Here is a 7,711-nt window from a genome sequence, read left to right as displayed (position 1 = left end):
GTGGATGTTCACTGATAATTGCACAATGTTCAGCACCATTCGTGACTTCTCAGATACTGGTGCAGACCATGTTAATATGCAACAAGACCTGGAAAATATCCAGGCTTGGACTGACAAATGGCACCACACAAATGCCACGCAATGACCATCTCCATTAAGAGACAATCTAACCGCCGCTCCTTGAAATTTAATGGTGTTACGATCACTGAATCTCCTACCAGCATTACCTTTGGGGTTAGCATTATCCAGAAACTCATCTGGTGTTGTCAGATAAACACAGCGGCTACCAGTGCAGGTCAGAGGCTAGGAATACTGCAGCGAGTAACTCACTTTCTGAGTCCCCAAAGCCTGTTCGCTATCTACAAGGCACAGTCAGGAGTGTGATGGAATACTCCCCACTTGCCTGGATGGGTGCAGCTCCAACAACACTCAAGAAGCTTGATACCATCCAAGAGAAAGCAGCCCATTTGATTGGCAACATATCCACAAGCATCCACTCCCTCTATCACCGATACACAGTAACAGCAGTGTGTACTGTCTACAAGATACGCTGCAGAAATTCACCAAAGATCCTTCAACAGCACCTTCCAAACCTATGACCCCTTCCATCTAGGCCAAGGACAGCAAATACATGGGAACACCACTACCTGCAAGTTCCCCTCCAAGCCACTCACCATCCTGAAATGGAAATATATTGCCGTTCCTTCACTGTCACTGGGTAAAACCCTGGAAGTTCCTCCATGTAGGTATTGTGGGTCAACGTACAGTGCTTGACATCACCTTCTCAAGGGCAGGTTGGGGTGGTCAACAGATATTGGCCAGCCAGTGATGCCCATGTCCTACAAGGGATTTTAAAACAATATCCTCGTTAACAGTACAATGTCAAAAATCAGGTACAGAACTCCATTTGTGATCTAACAAAGGCTTTGTACAGCTGAAGCACAATCCCAAACTGTATGCATTCCAATTCTTTTGACATAAGGACCAAGGATTTTTTGATTATTTTATGAACCCTGGGCTCCTTCATCACTTTGGAAATCCAATGTTTCTAGCTTCTCACCATTTAGAAAGTGGCCTGTTCTATTCTTTTTTGGGTCCAAAGTGGATGACTTTACATTTACCTACAGTGAAATCCACTAGCCACAGCCATACCCACTTACTTAATCTATAAATATGTCATTGTAATTTTACATTTTTGACTACACAGTGTACAGCATCACCAGCAAGTTTGGAAAGACACTCTTCTATCCAGTCTTTGATAAACACAATGAATAGCTGATGTCCCAACACAGGTACTTATGGGATACTACATTTAATATCCTGGCAATAATCATTAAACTTCCTCCAGCCAGTTTGTGAAAAGGATCAGAAGTAAAGCTTCATACTTCAACTCACCACCAGTGTCAATAAGTGTGCATGAGTCATTAGCAGTGGTAAAACTACAAGTTTGCAATAATTCTTTATTCATTAACGGGATGAGGACATCACTGGCTAGGCAGCATTTATTGTCCATTCCTAATTGCCCAGGGCAGTTCAGAGTCAACCACATTGCTGTGGGTCTGGAGTCACATGTAGGCCAGACCAGGTAGGGATGACATTTTCCTTCCCTAAAGGGCATTCGTGAACCAGGTGGGTTTTTCCTGACAATTGGCATTGGATTCATGGTCATCATTAGATCCTTAATTCCAGATATTTATTGAATTCAAATTCCACCATCTGCCTTGGCAGGATTCGAACATGGGTCCCCAGAACGTTACCTGGGTCTCTGGATTAACAGTCCAACGATAATACCACTACACCATTGCTTCCCTTAAAAAAAAACTTTGAACCCCAAGTGAAGGTAACTTACAAATGGTTTGTGTTCCGTTTATAAGCCCACAAAGAAATCAAAGCCCACTGATCAATATGTGACTGCATTAACACAGCTCATAAAAACCTGGACAATTAGAATATCATCTAATTAAAGACTGGATTTTCTTAGGCATAAGAGAACCCAGAGTGAGAGCACATCTTCTGAGAGAGGAAAATTTACTCTCAAGAAAATGATTGTATATAGCAGCACTGATGTTGTCAGTCAGAAATAAGAGGAATATTCATGACTGAATAGACCAGACCTTGCAACATATTGATAGACCAAATGATTGACGTGTATAGGAGCACTGATGTTGTAAGTCAGAAATAAGAGGAATATTCATGACTGAATAGACCAGACCTTGCAGCATATTGATAGACATTCCAGGCCAAAAGCATCATGGACAAAGGGCAGGATGCAAATATTGCAGAGGACATTACACAAAGAAAAAGAAGGCTTGTTCACTGTGTAGCAGGAAATGTATTCTCACTGCAAAAAGTTGAATCATTTTGCAAACAAGTATTTGCAAAAAAAACATAACACGCAATTTTGGATAACCACTGGAGAGATAGGAGCTAAAGATTCTGATGAATCACCCTGAATCACTCTGTTGTGTGGTGTCTCGGGTTGATAGGTGATAAATAGTTCATGACTGTTGGAATTATGACTACAGAAGGGGAACATCAAGTCAACATAAAGTGTCAGCTGAACACGTGTCTCGTGTATCATCATGAGCTTCACAGATCTGTGCGTGATGGATCAAATTGGAGATCCATAAATTGAGATCTCAAAAGTAGTTTATATTTTATTTGTTTACTCATGGGTGTCACTGATTGGCGAACATTTATTACCTGTCCCTAGTTGCCCATGAGAAGGATGGAGACTATGAGGTTCTTACAGACGAAGAATCCTGCATCCAAGGTAGACATAGGCCAGTTAAGAAATGTGATTGGTCAGCTGAACTGGTTGTGCACTAAGATTTAAGTTATGACCTATTTGAACTGAGTACCATGTTAAAACGTGCAATGGTTGGGGAGATTCGGACAGCAAATAAAACATTCAAGAAATTAAATTCAGAGAAAAATGCATTCATGTCTCCAGCTTTGGGTGATCCAGAAGACACAAAGCTATTCATTTATAACAATGCTTGATGTGCCTATCTCTCAGACAGATATTCCAGTATGTTAGGGTTTATCATATAGTTGGTGGGATAGAATAATAAATGTTGTTCATTGGCCTGGGAAGCTAAGAAAATTTCAGAAAAAAGGATAAAAAGCACTTCAGTTGCTGAAACACTAGTATTAGTGGAAGCGACAGATAATGGAAGTGCACCAGATTATGGAAATATTTCCCATAGAATGTTAAATAATAATCAATCTCTCTGAGACAAAGTCTAAACACACATATATAACAAGCACATGTAGCATTGGGCAATGGAAGAAACTATAAGAGTGAGTAGTCAATAAACTCAATCCACAAAGGAAAGTGTCTCGGTTTTCTGTTTCATCAACTGGCTCGACACATATTGACAGTCCAGTGGTTGTCAAAAGTATACCAAAAGCAAGTCTTCTGTTGTTTCCATTGGCTAAACATCAGAAAACAGGGAGGCAGAATAAATGGATCTATTTCGACTTGGCAAACAGTAACTAGTAGGATGTTGCAAGGATCAGTATGAGGCCCTTAACTGTTTACAATCGTCATGATGACTTGCATGAAGGGTTGGAGCATGTGATAGCCAAATTTGCTGACAAAACAAAGATAGACAGGAAAGGAAGTGGTGCGGGGGTACAAAGAATTTGCAAAGCTCTATGGATAGATTAAGTGAGTGGACAAAAATTTGGCAGGTGGAATATAATGAAGTTATCCACATTGGCAGGAAAAGTAGAAAAGTGAAGTACTATTTAAATGGAGAAGAATTACAGAATTCTGTAGTAGGGGTATCTGGGTGTCCTTGAATGCTAACAAAAAAAGGTGTGTAGATACAGCAAGTAATTCGAAAAACAAATTAAATATTGGACTTTATTACAAGGCTAATAATTAGTTGAAAGTTGTAACGCCTTGCTTCAATAGTACAGGGCTTTGTAGAGACCACACCTAGAGTATACAATTTTGGACTCCTTGTTTAAGGAAAGATATATTTGCACTGGAAGCCGTTCAGAGAAAGTCCAGTAGGTTGATTCTATAAGAGAAGCTTTATGAAGAAGGGTGTGCAAGCTGTGCTTATACTGAGCATAATTTAGAAGAATGAAAGGTGTACTCTTTAAATGTAAAATTTTGATGGGGCTTGACAGGATAGATACTTTCAGGGTGTTTTCCTCAGGAATTGGGAATTTAGAACTAAGGGGCACGATTTTTAAATAAGAAGTTGCCCATTTAAGTAAAAAATGAGCAGGAATTTCTTCATTCAGAGGATTTTGAATCTTTGTAATTCTCTACACCAGAGAGAGCTGGAGGCTGAGTCATTGTATGTATTCAAGGCTGAGATGGAAAATATTTTGAAATATTTGGGAGTCAAAGGTTATGGGGAATATGCAGAAAATAGATGTTGAGGCTAAAATCAGATCAGGTATGATCTTTTTAAAAAACACAGCAGGGTCAAAGGGCCATATTTATTGCTTCTATTTCACATGTTACTAAACACAATTAATTTCATCCAGTTGAGAACTGCCCAGAGCAGCAAGATACCCAGTTGGATCTCAACCTAAGCTATGGGAGGGACATGGAAAAGGATTTAAACTCTGAGGTTAACCCTGGTAAAATTAAGATCACATACTAGAAATCCAAAATAAAGAAAGAAAAATATATTGTATGACCTGAATCTGAAATATAATTCTGTTGTTGTACCTAACTCACATTAACTTGTCTTGTTTCCTTCTTGTTACTGATAGATCAACTGGACTTTGAATGGTAATGATATTGCAAGGTCTTTGAAACATAGCCAAAGGTATTTAACACTTTTCGTGCCAGGTCATAGTAATAAATAAAATAATTCAAATCAGAAATGTTTGATGTTTGCACTCAGCAAACGTTCACAAGAGTATGTGATAATGATCAGATAACCTGTCTTTATGCTGTTTATTGAGAAATATATATTGTCCAGGCCAACAGTGATAACATTCCTGATCTTATTTGAAATAATGAAATGTGACATTAAAATCCACTGGAGGAGGCAGATAAAACTTCTGTTTTCACCTCCTCAGAAGGACCACATCTTCAATGCTGAACCCACTCAATAATATGCTGGAGTGACAGGCTTTACTTTTTTGTGCAACAATGACAGTGGGACTTGATTTGTAACACAGAGACAAGTGGGCTCCCAAATGAGTCACAGCTGAGACAAGCCTCAAACTACACCATTATAAAATGGAAACATCTTGATATGTTGAATTCCAGGGAAACCACCTTCAAATTGTGTTAAGAGGAGCATGTGATAGCCGGTTCCCACAGGAATGTGTGTCTCTATGTAACTCAAAATGCCTTGAAACATGGTCTATGGCAAAAACAACAGATTCAGTCACCAAATGAAACACAGTAGAACGCTAAATGTACGAAAAAGTCTTTATTCAATGGCCTGACCTTGCAGAAAGCAAAGAATTTGCATTGAAAAAGGCCAAAGAGTTAGCTCTGGTAAAACATTGTAATCTTTTTCTCATCTGTACTGTCTTCAGACAAGTGTGATACAGTCCACCTTGCTGTCACACAGACAAGGGGCTGGTTAGTTCAGTTGGTTGGACAGCTGGTTTGCGATGCAGAGTAGCACCAACAGTGTGAGTTCAACTCCCACACACTGGCTGGGGTTACCATGAAGGATTCTTTTTCTCAACCTCAAACAGTCATCTCTCCCCAGCTCTATGGTCTGGTAAGAGAATGGTAATTTTACCCTTTTTACACGCAGTCAAACAGTTGTGGTGTTTTTACGTAGCAATGCAAAATCCTGGAAGATCTGTATGGCATTTATGGTGTTGGATAGGGATACAGTTGGGCAAACATGTAGGCATTCACTGGACTTTTCAGGTCACTGGCCTCCTTGATTGAAGAACATACTAAACATATGATTGTCTCATCTGTCAGTTCCATTGTGAGGTGCACATTGTCATGCACCATATTGCAAGTTTCCATCGTTGCTTCTGCTGAAACTTCCTTTCCAGCCTCCTGCAGCTGAGTGGAAGGAGCGTTGCCAATAGGTTGTCCCTACTGTGCTCTTTCACATTCTGGTCGGCTTGTGTGGCTGTTAACTGTTTGAATTCAGGGTGATGGAAGCAGGTGATGATTCTGGCTTCCATCACCACTTTTCACATCTTTTTCATCATTCTTTGCTCCACTTTTACCTTTAAACGTCAAAGAGATCTGGCAAAACAGAGTAAAACGGTCTGGTTTCATCCATGTTAAAAATGTCATATAATGGGTATGGTGCACATTTGTTCAAAATGTTGGGGGCATTTTGGAGCCAATCATCTAACATTTCTACCATACTGCCACACCCTCACCATGTCGATGTGCCTTGTCTTAATTCGGTCCAACCATCCGTTGCTACAGGTGACTCCTTGTGGTCAGCCTCTTTGCCCTTTCCTGCAGGACTGGACTGGGAATGAGAATGTTCTCTGCTCAAACTGCATTGAAGAGTGGAGTTTATTCAGTTTCAGGCAACAGATTTCATTCTCTTCCTTACTGGAAAGAATATCTGCCTGTTCCAAAATGATTTACATAATGGTAGATAAGCTTGATGGTGGGATCACCTACTCCTCTCTAATGTCCACTTTCCACTTCATGCCAGGGTTTTCCACTTGCTGTATTAATTTCTCTTTCTCTCCAATTGGCAAGATTTTGAACTTTAACATATGCTTAACCAACTGGAAGGCTTTGTGCATCCTATCGTGGGAAAATCTTGATATCAAGTGATGGCTTGTCCATGATTTCATGTTCTTGTGAGCTCTAACTTCAATCTGATTGCTTGGTGTCTTCATATGGCAAGTCAAGTTTACCTAATCTGGAGCAACCAGTGTAGAATTCCAGTTTAGAATGTTATTCTAATTGAATTTGCTATTTTACTGGTGGTAATGTTCAACAAAAATTAAATAACTAGAATTTTGTGTCATCTGGATTTCACTCATTGTGATTTCACTGTACTTCCAACACTTTGAATTCATATCTTGTGCAGTCACCTATTATGTGGCACCTTATCAATTGCTTTTGAAAATCAAAATACACTATACATCGTTCACCTTTATTCACCCTGCTTGTTACTTCCACAGGGACGGCAGTGGTATCGAGATAATGTTTTCTTTGATTAGTAATCCAGAATCTAAGGCTAATGTCTTTGAGGACATGAATCCCACCATGGCAATAGGTAAAACTTTAATTCCATTAAAAAAAAATCTAGAATGAAAAGCTATCTAACGATGATCATGTAATAATTGTTATTTAAAAAAACACACACACACATTTGGTTCACTAATGTCCTATAGAAAAAGGAACTTTCTGTACTTAACCTGGTCCAACTTATATGTGACTCCAGACACTCAGCAATGTGGTGGACTTGTAACTGTCTTCTGAAATGGCCTAACAAACCACTCCATTCTTGGGCAATTAGGCATAGCCAAAATGCTGGCCTTGCAACTGACACACATGCAATAAATGAATAAAGCAGCCTATAATAAATTTGAGAAATACGATTTTCCTTCCATAAAACTAAATTGGCTCTATTTGAATCAGAGATAGTAGGAACTGCAGATGCTGGAGAATCCGAGACAACAAGGTGCAGGGCTGCATGAACACAGCAGGCCAAGCAGCATCATAGGAGCAGAGAGGCTGACGTTTCGGGCCTAGACCCTTCATCAGAAAAGGGGGAGGGGAAGGGGG

Source organism: Rhincodon typus, chromosome 8, assembly GCF_021869965.1.
Source record: "Rhincodon typus isolate 14 chromosome 8, sRhiTyp1.1, whole genome shotgun sequence".
In the NCBI taxonomy this organism is placed as follows: Eukaryota; Metazoa; Chordata; class Chondrichthyes; order Orectolobiformes; family Rhincodontidae; genus Rhincodon; species Rhincodon typus.
This window is presented reverse-complemented; position numbering follows the sequence as displayed.